Source organism: Sus scrofa, chromosome X (genome assembly GCF_054392235.1).
Source record: "Sus scrofa isolate SSC_HxYL_T2T_F1_AM1 chromosome X, Sscrofa_HxYL_maternal_Yorkshire_Landrace_v2.0, whole genome shotgun sequence".
NCBI classification, from domain to species: Eukaryota; Metazoa; Chordata; class Mammalia; order Artiodactyla; family Suidae; genus Sus; species Sus scrofa.
The window spans coordinates 17,477,335-17,493,347 of record NC_139401.1 but is presented as its reverse complement, the minus strand read 5'-3'; the positions used below and the strand labels follow the sequence as shown (position 1 = coordinate 17,493,347).

The window sequence follows — 16,013 nt, the reverse complement described above, 5'->3', positions numbered from 1 at the left end:
TCGGAAAGCCTCGGGCCTCACTGTGCCCCTCCCACTTCAAGCTCCACCCCCACTCCCCCCGCCCCCAGTACAGTGTTAGTCTGCTTCCTCCTTCAGGTAGAACTGAAACGCTGAAAGCCATAAAAGTGCAGCAACCCCATGTCATCATGATGGGGTGTGTGCACATTCCTAACGCCGATGAGTTTTCCACATGTCCAGGAGCTGTGTCTCTCTCATTCAAATCCAACTGCCCCCGACGGACTCTTAGTCTTCCCACAGAAAGCTCGGGCGAAATCAAGGTTGATACCTGAAGCCACGCGCCTGATCACATACCCCCACCCGTGCACACATACTTAGCACCACGAGCTTGCATCCAAAATGGAAACGAAAGGTGGCACTTGAAAATGACCCTGTTAAAAATGACCCCGTTGCCTGATCCCCAGCAGCCATTCACGCAGCTCAAAGGCCAGCACAATTCCCCCACAAACGCGAGTGTGCGGTCAGCCTAAACCTTGTGCCACTGTAAAATGAACTAAGTACCCTGTGTCACCAGGCCCCACGCAGATGCTCCTGCCTGGTAGGAACAAGGCCTTTGCCAAAGGAAGGGGCTGGCATTGAGAAGCCGTAAGGCCCCTCTGCCCTCAGCCTGGCTGGCCTCCTGCTTGCCCGGAACCAACCGCAGTCAAGCTGCCTCTATAATCTCACAAGCAACAAAGCCAAGATTCTCGAAAGACTCTTCACCAAAGGTGTCCACGCTGCTTCAAATTTCCCAGCATCAATGCTGCACCATCATTATTTATACTTGAAAAATATCTCTTTCGTCTAAGAAATTTTCAGGAGCTACGTGCGCTTGTTAGGGCAATAATTATCATTTTAATGACAGTGACTGGAGTCTCCCTTCCTCCACCCAATTGCACCTACTCCTCACTTAATCACTTTAATTCACCTCTAAAAGCCTTGCCACTAGGGAGTTCCCACCATGGCTCAGCAGGTTAAGAACCTGACTAGTATCCATGAGGATGCAGCTTCAACCTCTAGCCTTGTTCAGTGGGTTAAGGATCCAGCATTGCTGTGAGCTGCAGTGTAGGTCGCGGATGTGGCTTGGATCCCATGTTGCTGTGGCTGTGGTATAGGCCGGCAGCTGCAGCTCCAATTCAAGTCCTGGCCTGGGAACTTCCATATGCCACAGGTGTGGCCTTAAAAAAGCAAAGAATAAAAATAAATAAAAGCTTTGCCACTAAGTAAAAAGCTGTTGAATAAAAAATATTTCAGTCATTTTGCTAGGCAAAATTATGAGCCTCCCACCGCAACCCAAGTTACCCAAACCATTTCACAGACAGAAAAATCCATCAAGTTTACCTACAGAAAAAGTAACGATTTGAAAATCAATGGATGCGCTTTGTCCATAAAAACATGACGTAAAAATATCTTCGGATGGAGGTGCCTTATACTTGCCGAAGGAGGAAGCGCCAATTTAAGGGTCTGCAGCCATGGCTGGAGAGAGGTAGCCATTCTTGGGAAACTACCGGAGAGTCATATGGTTCACATTCAAGCAGAAAACTTTTTTGGAGCGCATGGTTATCCTATACTCAAACTGCACCCACAAATAAAGTTAGAGCACAGAAAAACACCTAGAGGGCAAAATAAAAGCTGAAGATGAGAGGGCCGTGAAACACATGGGAGGAAGGCATACCCACGGCCAAGCAGAGGGCTGCAAAGATGGTCCTCGCCCCTCTCTCCGCCACACCAGCAGGCCACAGCCTCCTGCTCCCGTGGAGCCTCTCCCTGGTTTTATGTCAGTTGCGGAGCTCTCAGATTCACCGGCTCCCTCTCTCCTCTGGCCATGCTGGTCCCCAGGAGGAAGCCAGCAGCCCAGGGCGTGTGCCATCCTGTCGGGCAAAGCACATCTTCTCCTTGATTTATGGCTCAGGGCATGAATGGTACACCCAAAGCCTCCATGGCTTCGTTTTTGCAACTCAATAGTCCAAGTTCATCCCGTTCAAGAACCTTAACTTTGGTCTTGTGTGCCTGTGTTCCCAGAAAATACCAGGGGGAAAGAATTCATTAAGCTATCAAAATGCGAAGCCACCAGACACGTAAGTTCAGGTACCTGGAGGTTGCCAGCTATCATCCATATGGTTTTCAGGGGGGAAAAGACTCCATAGCAACAACTGGAGGGTTTCCTTTGTTTTAGCTCGTGCTTTCTTCCTCAATAATCCTCATCTAGTCTGTTAAGTGTGCAGGACAGAGGTTTCCCTCTGCATTTTACTAACAGGGAAACATGGGCAGGAAGAAAAGAAATAATGCTATTAAATGGTTTTCCCCAAATGCCAACGACAGCAAATCCAAAGACTGTTCCAACCAGCTTTTTTATCTTCCCTGCAAAGAACTGTTGATGATTCACATTGTTTCCAATGGAAGAGATTTTGACTTCTTTCTTATCTTCAAAAATCCTAGCCTCACATTTTACAACTGAATATAATTTTAAACATGCCAAATCTGGATCTAGTCAGAAGTGCAAATACATCAAAATAACTGACAGAGTTAAAGCAGATGGTGATAGCAAACAGCAAGGGAGTTTCATTCACTTATTCGTTCCTCTGGTGATGCAACAAACATTTACTGGAAGCTTTTTTCACTGAGTGCAAACATGTATTGGGTGCTCAGGCCTCTGTTTGCTGCCAGGGATATAAAAGGAAAGACGACATAAACATCGCTTTCTCAAAGGGTGGAGTCTAGTGGGGTAGATAGACATGTAAACAAATAATGGCGGTGCAATGCCAGCAAAGCTATAATAGAGATAAGAATTAAGTGCTCTCCAGAATCCCAGAGCGATTACAACTGTCTGGGGGGAATACAGACTGGAGCAGGGATTCTAAAAACAACTGGGGTTTCAGGGCTGCTTCTCACAGCTTAGAAAGGCAAGACTGAAGCAGAGACCAAGCATCACCATGCAGTGAAAAGCCAAACAGGGTGGCAAGAGCTGAGACCCTCCAACCAGCTGCAAGAGAAGATGAGCTTTGGACTAGAATCATTAAATTGCATTTCCAACAGATCTGTTAAAAATCCTGCAAATTGGTGGGGAGGAGAAAGAATGCGGCAATTATGTTGCTTTTCTTTTTTTTTTTTTTTTTTTTTAACTGACTTGAAATGTTCACTCTTTGGCAGGGCTCCGTTTATGAAGAGGAAGTGGATTTTTAATATATTTGCTATACAGCAAAGTCTTCGATTGGGTAAAATGAACCACAGTCTCTGGAGCACATGGCGCTAATAAAGCGAAACAGCCATTCCCCAAGGGTTCATAAGCTTCCCGCCTCCCTGCACCCCCTGCTCTGTTTTTTTTTTTTTTTTTTTAAACTGTTTAGAACTTGCTCTCCAAGCACCCTTCTGTGATGGAAACACCCCGCGCTGGCCTTGACCCAGAGGAAGTGCTTGTGACTGCGGTGGTCCTGAAATAAATCAGCTCCTTTTTGAGAGGAACTTGAGGGAGTGAAATCCACAACTCACATTATCAGCCTGGGATTGAGTCCTTGTGAACAGCAGAGGCAGCAGGCTTCCAACTTTATCAAGATGGGAGTGCTCATTAAGGAAGTGAAATTAAGCCAGATTTGAAGGAAAGCGCTGGAGTAATTACAGAGTTATGAAGATTTAAAAGCTATGCGCCTGGGCACGCAGAGCACAACGTGTTTCCTTTGGGTTCAGAGACACCGCAATTACGGGGCTTAAGGGTAGCAGAGCACCGAATTAGAACTCCCCATTAGTTTGATTAATCACTGATGTAAGTGCATGCGCTGGAAATGGCTATGGCTCAGCCCGATCTGCGTCTCCTCCTCCCCTCCCCTTCCCCTTTTCTCCCCCTATTTCCTTTACAAGATTAGGGGGTCAAGGAAGAATACAAATCTTGCATTAATGATAAGAAATTGGGTGCAAGAAAGTTAAAACTTCCTGAAGCTTAATGATTTCCCTACATCGGTGTTGGCTTTGCCAAGACTTGTATAATAGTGTGTTCTTTCTGCCTCCCAGGCTGTTAAATGGTAATGGTACAGCAGTGACATGTTAGTAAATCTAATAAGAAAACCGGGGAATAAAGTATTTTATGTGGGTGTAGAACAAGTTCACATCCCCATAGGGAGCTCACCGAGATAATAATATATGATATTGCATTCAACGGGCTATAACAAATAAACAAACAAAAAAACCCAACATCTAGCCAATTAGCAACAATGGGCAAGAGCCTGGCTCTTCAGAAGGAACTGTTAAACCCTTTGGATCAACCTGACTTACAAATCTACTTGCAGAAACGGTGTCTTGCCCGGGAAAATGCTGCTGCTGGTAGGAGGTAAGTATTGGGGGGTTAGGATATTTGACTCAGTGCCTCCATGTCAATATAGCCAAAAAGTACAGCCAATTTTTTTTTTATGAATGACGAACACAAAGGCTCAAAAAGGTCAACACACTAATTCAAACCCAGCACGCCCACTCGGAGAAAGAACCCGTAAGGGAAAATCCAGAATTCTTGGCACGAAGGCACTTTACTGGACAGGTCAGCCTTTAAATTGGGCACCGAGATGACCCCTTGATGGGAAAGGTGCTTTTGTCAGCAGGAGATTTTTAAATAAAAAACGTCACTGAAATTTACTTCCATAGCCCTTTTCATATTTGCGCCTGAACTACAGGGCTCCTGGGATCAAACGTGACACAACCGACCAGCCATGCCTCTTAAATTATTTTTCTGGAGGTGTTTTCTTTCTCCACCTCAATTGTAAAGATCCAGGAATAACAGCCCAGTGAACAAAGTAGACATTTTTATTTCTTATCCTGTCTCAATGGTCTCATAATGGGTTCAGCAAGTCTGGAAATAATGAAAGCTTCTCCATGGAGAAACACAAGACTCACCATAAGGAACGACAGCGCCTAGGAGTCTCCTATAGTAACAGCGACAGGAGCATCAACAGCGCAGGAGTTCAAATGTCTTCCTTAAAAGACAAAGCAGAATTGTAAAGGTGATCATTGTACACACTAGGGTACAAATGGAATATCAGGCCACTAAGACAAAAATAAAACAGTCGTCCAAGAATTCCGTTGGGGGGGAAAAAAAGTGGTAAGCAGGTGCCTGGACTGCAGGCTCATTTTGATTTGTTTTGAAACATATTTCAAGTATTTTCTACTGACTTCAGGGAGAACTTTAGCCCTGGTTGCTAGGGAAGTCATAATACAAGGATGGGGAAGGAGGAAAAAAGAAAAAAGGAATTTGAGGTTTCTAAATTATTTTCCATTTCGATTTTAATTTTGCCTTTACTTGCCCTTGGGAGAGAGGGGATTCATTTTTAACCATTCGTAGCCTTGTGCGGTTTTGCTCAAGTTTAAGACCTTGTCTTCTGCCTCCTGTCTACCCCTTTCTCCTTTTCTAGCAGAATCTTGATTTTGTTCCGGGTGGCAATGGCCAATGTGCTCACCATCCCAGACTCCCTTGCATTCAGAATTGGCCAGATGATGTGGTTCTGGGTAAAGATGTTTACATAGACATCTGCGAGAGAGTTCTAGGAATGTTTTTGCTTTCCCAATACAAGCGCTGCCCCTTCCTGCTTCTTCCTTCTTCTTTGGACCTGGAGAATGGACGGAAGGCTATTGAAACGGAAGGGCTCTTCTATGACTGTGACAGACACGAGGATGAAAGCCAACTGCAAAGGGATAAGGCTCTGGGAAGGTAGATGACGGAGCAGAGCACTGCCCCAGACCTGGCCTCCCCTACTCCAGATTCCTTGTACTGTGAAAAAAAAAATAGACCTCTCTTCAGGTCAGCTCCACATGGTCAGATGTGGTTCTGACTCACAGGAGCACCAATGCTTTACAAAGCATTGCTCCAACATTGAAATTGGTGCAACCACTGTGGAGAACAGTATGAAGGGGCTTTAAAAAACGAAATATAGAACTTTCATATGACCCAGCAATCCCACTCCTGGGCATATATCAGGGGAAAACCATAATGCAAAAATCTACATGCACCCCAGTGTTCATTGCAGCACAATTTACAATGGCCAAGGCATGGAAACAACCTAAATGCCCATTGACAGAGGAGTGGATCAAGAAGATGTGATACACTGAAAATATAACTTTTTGTTAATATACTCTGAAGTGCATTGAATAATGTAATGGGCTATTTTTTCTATTATTTATGTAATGTGGAAAAAAGGGTTAATATGTGCCTAGTATGTATGAGACATTAGAATACAAAAACAAGGAAGGGCCTGCCCATGTGGGGCCTATAGTCTGAGGAAGGGATTTCTAGGCTAAATTTTTCTTCACAAAAAAAATTTTTTCTTCTTAAAAAAAAAAGATGTGTTACAGATATACAATGGAATATTTCTCAGCCATAAAAAAGAACGAAATAATGCCATCTGCAGCAATATGGATGGACTACGAGATTATCATACTAAGTGGAGTAAATCAGACAGAGAAAAATATCAAATGATATCAGTTATACGTGGAATCTGAGAAAAATGATACAAAAGAACTTATTTATAAAACAGAAATAAACTCACATATTTCAAAATCACATTTATGATTACCAAAGGGGAAACTGTGGGAAGGCAGGATAAATTCGGGGGATGGGATTAATATACACACACTACTATACATAAAACAGATAACTAACAAGGACCTCCTGTATAGCACAGAGAAATCTACTCCAAATTCTGTAATAACCTATATGGGAAAAAAGAATGGATATACACATATGTATAACTGATTCGCTTTGCTGTATGTACATCTGAAACTAATACAGCATTGTCAGTCAACTATACTCCAATAAAATTATTTTAAAAAATTCAGGATCCATTGAAGATATAATAATTTCTTACAAGTCATTGCTCCAACATTCACAATAACAGGGCTATGGGTCTTCCTCATACATTCATTCCATAGAAGTCATTCAACAGATACCTACTATGTGTCTGTGACTATTCTAAGGACCAAGGAGTCATCTTTGAATTAAAACGAAGACCTGCCCTCAGGGTATTTCTCTTCCTGTTAAACAGCATTAAATAAACATTGTCCAATAACAGTTTATGTATTCAAAAGATGGTTCTAGCCCAATGATAAGTAAACATGAGGGATGTAATGTCCACATGACAAATATAATTAACAACACTGTATAGTATTTATGAAAGTTTATAATGTATGAAAGCTGTAAATCCTAAGAGCTCCCCTCACAAGGAAAAAAAAAAACCCTTTTTTTCTATTCCTTTATTTTTATATCTATCTGGAATGATGGATATTCACTAAACATATTGTGACAATCGTTTCAGGATGCACGTAAGTCAAATCATGATGCTGTACACCTTAAATACATGCAGTGCTCTATGTCAATTACCTCTCAATAAAACTGGAAGGTAAAAAAGATGATGCTGGCGTAGTCATATACTTAAAATAATAAAAAGAACTGATGTCCAGCAGATGATGTTGATGCCCTTCCAGAGTTCCTTCTCCTGGCTGGAGCACTCAGCCTCACACTGTTGTGGATATTGGCTGCTCACAGTTGCAACCTGCCCCCGGAGGATTTCCTATATCTCACCAGAGCCACTGGGAAGGTTACATCACCCCAGAAGGGCAGCCCGTGGCCAATGACTCAATGGTACAGTGTGGAACACACTCTGTGCCAGTATCCACACTCCAGAGGTCTTTGTGGCATCAAGCTGAGGCTGCCTTCTCCTGAATCCACATCTTTACTGAGCTCCCTCCCCCTTTCCCTGCCAACCCTGCTTCCCTCACATGTCACACAGTCCTCCTGAGAGCTCCTCCTCACTACATCATCTGCACTAAACATGCCCCACCCCAGGCTCTGCTGTTGGGTAAATAAATGACCTAAGACAGTACATGCCTCCATTTTTTCTCTCATTGATAAAGAGTATAATTTTTTTCATTTCCCCCTTTGAACAAACCATCTGAAGACCTTCTCATCTGAATTAAGATTCGGAGAAATTACAGGAGCTGACTTATAACTCACTGTTGATTATTAGTCAACTAAATACAACTAGCCACCATGTTGGTCCTGACCAATAGAGCATCCTAATTGTTCTAACTAACAAACCATTTAATTTTCACCCTCAGTTGACCACCAGATTAGAAAAGATGCAAAAAGCTTAATAGTGGAATATAGTTTCATAAGAAGTACAAAAATAAGCAAAGTGATGAAAATCTCCTCTAGATCAGTATTCAGATGATTCAAATCTTAGGCACACATCAGGAGGGTGCTGGTACCTAATGTTCAAGTATCATGATGATCACATCCATTTTGCATTTGCATTTATGGGGATAAATACTGTAGTTATAGTCATAAATGATAGCACCCAACTGTCCCTCTTATATTATGTTTTGGTGTGCTCAGGCTGCCATAACAAAATACTATAGTCTGGGAGACAAACAACGGAAATTCATTTCTCACAGTTCTGGAGGCTGGGGGTCTGAGATCAGAGTGCAAGAATGGCTGGGTTCTGAAAGGACCCTTTTCTGGGTTCACAGGCTGCCTACCTTCTTGCTGTTTCCTCACGTGGTGGAGAGAAAGGGGGTTAGTTTTTTTCTCTTCCTATGAGGCTCCACCCTCATGACCTCATATAAACCTAAACAGTCCGCAAAGACTTCACCTCCAAATGCCATCACATATTATTTTTAAATCCCCCCAAATATGTCACATACAAAAAGCTGAAAGAATTATTAACATCATGTCATGAAAACAGTTCTTGTCTCTTTCGGTGCCTGAACATAAATTTAAATTTTCACTAGATTTTAATACACAGTCAGTCTAAAACCACATGTGAAATAAATGTGTCAATTTAAAATGAATTTGTTGACACCCTCACATAAGCAACTTAACATAAATAAAATGTGTCACTTGTTAAATCAAAAATATCAAAGTTCAGGATGTTTCCATCATGGCTCAGTGGTAACGAACCCTGCTAGTATCCATGAGGATGCGGGTTTGATCCCTGCCCTTGCTCAGTGGGTTAAGAATCCAGCGTTGCCATGAGCTGTGGTGTAGGTGACAGACGAGGCTCGGACCCGGTATTGCTGTGGCTATAGTGTAGGCCGGCAGCTGCGGCTCCAATTTGACTCCTAGCCTGGGAACTTCCATATCATAATTTAACTTTACAGCTTTTTGAATAGTGTTAAAATTTCATGAAAATGAATTTCCTAGTATAACTTTTAATTACTGGTTAATCCAAAATTAAACAGTACTTGCTTAAAATCAGGTATTTTATCATTCACAAAAAAAGATAAAATGATTTTTTTTTTTAGCATTTTAAGGGACTGAAAAGATGGTATGTCCCTTTCAAAGGAGTTCAAGTGTTCCTAAAATGGAAACGCTGAAATAGTTCACCTCTGGAGTTGCATATGATCTAAATCACCATGAATGCCCTGTCATAACCTCAACTGGGAGCTGTAGCAGGCCTGGGGACCTTTCTTTGTCTGTCATTATACTAGTAGGTAGTTGGATAATAGTCCTTAAGACCTTAAAAACAGGACATTGCCCCACTCTTTCACTGCCCACCTCTCAGGTGACTCCCTCACTGGTAACCCACAGCTCACGGAGCCTTCCTCTGCCATAAAACTGTATGTTTTCTACACAAGAAGTACTGGGCTTGCTCAAGAAAAAAGTATGCTAGTGTGTAAAACAACCAAGCAATGCAAGTGTCCTGACTGGAGAAACTCCGAACTGAGTTGATGGATTCTCCAGCCCTAGAGGTCTTTCAGAATGTCTCCAAACTCAACATTTTGGTGTTTAAACATTCGAGTACCCAGAGGGAAGGAATCGAACTAAATGACCCTTTCAACTCTAAGTTACGTGTTTCCAACCACTGGCGCTCGTTATTAATTCAAGCTGAGCTCCTGCATGCAGCTTTATTGTCTTCAACGTTAAAGCACATGGTGTACACATTACAGACTGTGTCTACACCACAAGCACCAAGCAGTGCGTTACAAGGAAAATAACCAGAGGGAACTGTGATCTGGAAGATCAAAAAAGATACCCAAATTGAGTTTCCCTTTAGACCAACTAACTTACCAGCCTTACAATAACCGGTTTGGTTTTTTGCTCCCCCAACAGAGGAGTCTATCTTATTCAAGCCCTGAAATCTCAATGACCTTTCTTTGTCCTTCGTCTCTCCCATGTATGTCAACGGAGTGGCTGAAACCTAGAACTCATTGAAAGGTCTGCCCACGCACCTCCGCGGCTCTGCAAAAACCCCTTGGGCAATTCTTTGTAAACAGAAGTACTGATCATGTAAACATCATGTTTGGATTGACCATTATATTGAGTTACAATACCTCACTTAAATACTTTAGCTGAGTTCTTTATATGTTACTACTGACATCTATTTATTATACATGGTGCAAATAGACAAAAGCAAATCCGGTTCTGTGCTATTAAATGGTGGTTTAAATTGCTCTTTCCTCCCATTTTAAGAAATCCTGTAATAGATTTAAGAAGTTGCCATTGTAAGGAGTTTGAAGGGTCTGAAATTAGCCCTCCAAGGTTAGGGAGGCATCAAAAGGGCCGAGCCTGGGACTCACAGAATCTCTGAGCATAGCACTCTCTCTCAGTGATTTCAATGACTTAAAGCTACCTGTCCTTTCTTTTCTTTCAAATCATAATTCCCATCTTTACATATGGCAGTTCTGAAACCGCACCTCAAACAAAGGGATTGGCAAGTGGGGGATGAAATGAACCACCAAGTACTGCTGTCTCCAGCATGATGTTTTTCTGGGAGAAAACAACTCCGAGAGCTTTTTCTCCACCACTGTCTAAAATGGCTTCCTTGGTAAACACAACCGGAGCTTTGACCATTTCGAATGACGCAAACAAAAGAATCCTTCCCAAATCCCTGGAGTCGCTCTTCTGTGGTCTAAGAGGATTATTAGGCAATAGCTTCCCGGTAACCAGACCCAAATACATTCCCAATACTTACTTGCTTCCACTGCCTCCACCCGCTTCACAAAACCATTTCTCTGCCTTCAGGGTATACTTGTGAAAATGAACAGATGCTGGTTCTTACCATGGTGTGGTCCCAACCCAACACAATGCTGTGCTCCCTTCTCCCACAGCAACCACTGTTTCTGGACATGTGAATTCAGTGTTCAATCCACTCACTAAGGCTGTCCATTTCTCTCAACATTCTTCTATCAGATGCAGTATGAGGAATAGGGGGTTACCTTGGCCCTACTTCATGATTTAACGTAATTCTCAACCTTGTCTGCACATTGGAATCACCCAGAAAGCTTTATTAAAATGTTGCTATCTGGCTCCCTACCACCAACCCCACCCAGAAGTTCTGGTTTAATTGGCCTAGGGTGCAGCCTGGGCATCAGGAATTCGTAAACTCCTCAGATGTTTCTACTATTCAACCAAGGCTAAGAATCAACTAGAGTGACAAGATTTGATTAAAATACTGCCACTAATTAGCTATATGGCCTTGAGCAAAAGAAATATTCATTTATCCAATAGGTATTCCTTGACAGCTTGCTGTACGCAAGACAGTGCTAGGGACTTTATCTCTCCGGCCTCCAAAATAAATGAAATGGACTCAACGATTTACTCCCCCATTCATCAATTAAGTATTAAGTGCCTACTACCTACTGTGTGAGGTACCAGGGGTACAGCAGTGAATTCCACAGACAGAATTCCTGCCCTCATGGAGCTTATAGTTTAGTGAGGAGAAGCATGACCGTACGCAAGCTGTGCAACTAAACAGCCCTGTCAGAAAAAGGATGGAAGGATAATGAGAGGGACTGGCGGCCAACATGGAGGCAGGGGTGGGGGTAGTGGAGAAGGGGGGAAATGGAGACAGGTGGATAGTTCCCGGAAAAAGTCAAAGAGGTAACATCTCCAGGACTTGGTGATGGTTATGCTACAGGAGTGAGAAAGAGAAAGGGAAGAAGGCCAATTCCTAGCCCCCCAGTTGAGGGGTAATACACTCACTGGGGCAGAATGTGAGAAAATAACCTTCGCCATCCTAGCAGCTTGTAAGGGCGAAGAGCTAAAGCCTCTGAAGCTGGAGCAGTGAAACCAACCACCGTCTCAGAGATCAGGGCGGAGGAGGGACCTTGGCTAAGAAATGCAGTTGCCCTCACAAGAGGTCATTTCAGCCCCTGGGCTGGGTCTTTATGCAGCGAAAGGGGAGGCCACTAAAGAACCTGTTGCCAGAGGCCCGAAGGGCGAGAATGAGAAATCCAACGCGATCCACAGCAGCTGTTGGAGAAGAGGAAGAGTGAAGACATGGACACGTTCCTCACCTGCAGGCACATCCTGAGGACAGTGGACAGAATGCCACCCGCAGAGAGTGCAGAGTAGATCCTGGCGGACTGACTCCCACTGGGGGAGGAGGAATGTATCCCGAGGTGAGAACAGCTCCAGGGGCTAAACATTTCCAAAAGGCAAGAGGCAGAGGTGGAAGACGGACTGGTTTTCGCAAAGCAGAGCCGACTTGAGGGCCCGGGGGGGGGGGGGGGGGGGGCAAGCACAGGACCTGGGATCCGCCCCTAAGAGTCCCGCGTGAAGGCTTAAACTCCTTGCCAGCTTCGGAGGTGTCAGTCCTTCTTTCGCATTCGGTTTTTCCCCTTAGAAGCTCCTCAAACCTTGAGCTCAGGCTGACAGACCCACATAAAGGAGCAAAGGAAGAACTGAGGCTCCCAATTACTTCCTCAAGGTCCCAGAGATTCCCTGCGGAGGGAACAGCCACTGACCCAGGGGACGGGCCTCCCGAGGGCCAGCCCGCCACCTTCAGTGACGCCTGCAGCGCCCCCTGGTGGAGTTGGGAGAAACACACGACGCGAAGAAGTGGCGTGAGGAGGGGTAGCCAGGTTGAGAGCCGGGCTGGGAGTCAATCCACCCCTTCCCCAAATATTGTGGGGACCTAACCCTGAAGAACGAGGTGGAAACTTCCACTTGACGTACAGTGGCAAAACACCAGGCCCGGTGCCTGGTTCGGAGCTGGCAATTGGCAATTGGCAGCCATTATGGTGATTATGATGATTTTGATTTTGAGATTCAGTTGCTATAGATAGCCTGTGGCCTCAAACGATCTCCGACTAAGAAGTCCCGCAGGCTCAGAACAAGAAGATGGGCATGGGGAGGATGGGAGCGCAGAGTCTATAATCCGGCTCCAAGGCAACCCTTCACCTTCGCCTCAACAAGTATATGTTGGCCAACGGATGCTGGTGGGCATTGCACGTGGACCACCACCTGACGACGGCAGAATGTGCTGCAGGCGGCAAGAGAAAAATCAGCGCAACACAGGGCCAAGGGGCGGGTGGGGGTGGAGCGGAGGGGAAGACAGGGCCCGTCGGGGTCCCCGCGGGAAACAGATGGTGTATTCAAATGAGGGCGATATGAAGAGGCTGCTTCTACGGAGGGACTAATTACGCAAGGGCAGCGGCCAAGGGCAGCGGGTGGGAAAATGCGCAAAGTCAGGGCAAGAGGCAGCAGAGCTGTTACCACCGCCGCCTTAGGTCTAAGGGGATGAGAGGAGAGAGGTTACCGGAAGGGGAGAGTCTCACCGGCTTCCCTGAAAGCAGCAGTGACCTTAGGTCAAGAGACAGAGGCGGCCCAGAGAGGGAATGGAGCAGACTAAATGTCTGGACCTCACTGTCCTCCCACCCTCTGATCTACTCACAGACCGCTCCATAGTACAACCCAACTGGAAGCCACTGCACACGGGAACCCTCCCGACATCATCCACGGGATCAAGCAGGCGGGCCACAGAGCAGGCTGGGGGAGGCTGTCTGGCCCGAGAGGAGGGACAGCTAAGGACAAGCAGGGCACCCCCACCCCCGCTTTTGGCAAGTCCGCCTTACACCACCTTGCTTTTCCCTAAGACCCGCATTAGCACCTGTTCTTGCTAACCCGAAGAAATCCAAAGAGGATTTTCACTTAAAAAACAAACAAACAAACAAAAGGCGAAAAAGCAAAGTAGCACTCAGCGTTTGTTTCGCAAGGGCCCGTACAGAGGCAGCGGGCACCCTGCACAGCGAGAGCGGCGCCACCAAGCTCCCTCCTGGAACTGCACTGGGCATCTCCGCATGGAACTGCCGGAGCTCTGACCTGTGTCTGTGAGCACCTGTGCTTTGTCTCGGTTTATTCCGCGCATCCCTTAGCAAGATGGGTCCTAAGGTCACTGCTGCTTTATTTCTGCTTAGGAAAGTTTCTGCAGGAACACTCTACCCTCAGATAGTGGGAGAACCTGTATTGTTTGGGGGGAGCTGTGTGTGTGTGTGTGCACGCACACACACACGCCTACGTGTGAACCTAAGACCACAGGCCCTCAGCAGCAGGACAGGCTGAGTTTAATGACCTCAGAAGTGATGCTGTGTTTATATTTACCATCCAAGTGCTCTCTTTGGTTTTGGTGCAAAGGACATTTTGGAAACAGCCACATCCAGGAGAAGGAGTAGGAAGGGGAAACCCTAGCAAAGAAATCGAGTGTCCCCATGGCTGCTAAGAGGACCACAAGGAACTAGGAAAGGTACTGTCGGGGCGCAAGAACAGGTATGGGGGTGGGGTGGGGGAGACAAGGGCTCGGAAAGGAAAACAAACATTGGGCAATCAGAGAACAGCGTGGACTAGCAGGCGGCTGTACAACACATAGTCGGGGTCCCTGATAAAGCACCTCGGCTGGGAAATCAGCGCTGAGGTGGGGGCAGGGGATGTGGTCCAGTTGAGATATCACATTTTTATAGTCCAAAACTCCACTTCCCTCTCTTTTCATCCAATGTCCTCCTCAAAGTCATCAGAGCTTTCCCTAACACTGTGGTGCACGCTCATGTGTGTGTGTGTTTGCACAAGTGTGTTTGCACTTGTCACTAAACGATCAGCATTCAGTGAAACGCTTCTATTTTGGGGGCATTACCATCTCTAAAACAAGATGCAGAAAAGCAGAGGTAGGCAGCTAGGGGCTGCATTTAATCTTCTCTAATATTGCAGTGCGAGGGAACTGGGGAATGAAAACACAGTCATTTAGAAAATGGTTGATGAGTCACTGATTGGCACCGGGTGGAGAAAAAGAGCAGTCATTATTCATTCAGAGGATGCCTGGTCTTTTAAAAACAGGCTCCTCGCTCTGTTGGAGGGGGCGTCTGGGCTGTAGAGACCACGGGGGTGGCAGAGGGCAAGGACCGGCCAGCCGGCCGAGGCAGGGAGGGCCCTCCCGCTCCCTCTCCGGGCATCTCGGCCCTTGACATCCCTCCCGTTTGAAGAAGCACGAGGACAGCTTAAGGCCACCTTGTGCCTCCTGCACCTCTTTCTTGAGGCCTTGGTAATACATTTTGGGAAACTTCAGCTTCAGACAAACCAAGCCGAGTAGGAGAGAGGGCACTTTTTGTGACCATCATTTTGCTGACACACCCACCCTGCATTACTCACCAAGGTCCTTCCCCAGGTTCTGGGCTACCCAGGTCCCTCTCTGTCCCCTGCGCCTGACCTCTCTGTTGTTTGTTAGGTCTAGAGCTGAATTGGTGGCGGAAGGGAGATTAGAATCTGGCAAATTAGGACTGGGAGAGGTTCGCTGGGGAAAGACAATCGTAACCGCGGGGTAAGCAGAGCTCGGGGGACTGCCTGGGAATTTGGTTTCTGGGTGTGCGTGAGAGGAGAACAAAACAAAATAAAAAATCCTGCCTGCTGCTAAGGGGTTTGCCTTGGCCTGATGGTGCCTGGGCCTTAACGTGCAGATCTGGGCAATGGGTGAGGCACTGAACCAAAAAGAGCTTGACTGCTTCACAAGGACAAGGACAGACAAAAGGGCGGATCTAGAAGGGGTGAGAGGGCCAAGGGCAGGTGGAGCTGGGCTGCAGAGAAAGCCAAGGGGCAGTGGGAGAGAGACACTGGGAAGAAGAGGGGCAAAATGTGGGGCTGCGAAGAAATGGACCACTGGGGAGAAAGACAAAGAGGAACTTGGCCGTATGCTACGAATGGGAGTCCTTCTCTACATTGTGTTGATGTCTCCAGAAATATTGAAATAGTTTTTCAGTTCTTTGGGGTTGCTGGA

General features: G+C 45.7%; 1 protein-coding gene across 1 annotated transcript in view; it reads right to left on the bottom strand.

Moving 5' to 3' along the window:
- The window catches only part of NHS (NHS actin remodeling regulator), a 490,359-nt gene that overhangs the window by 357,227 nt on the left and 117,119 nt on the right, over positions 1-16,013 (bottom strand). Inside the window, exon 3 of the mRNA XM_085008588.1 lies at positions 4,876-4,955. The gene's annotated coding sequence lies outside the window, so the exon portion shown is untranslated. The remainder of the gene's footprint in view (positions 1-4,875; positions 4,956-16,013) is intronic.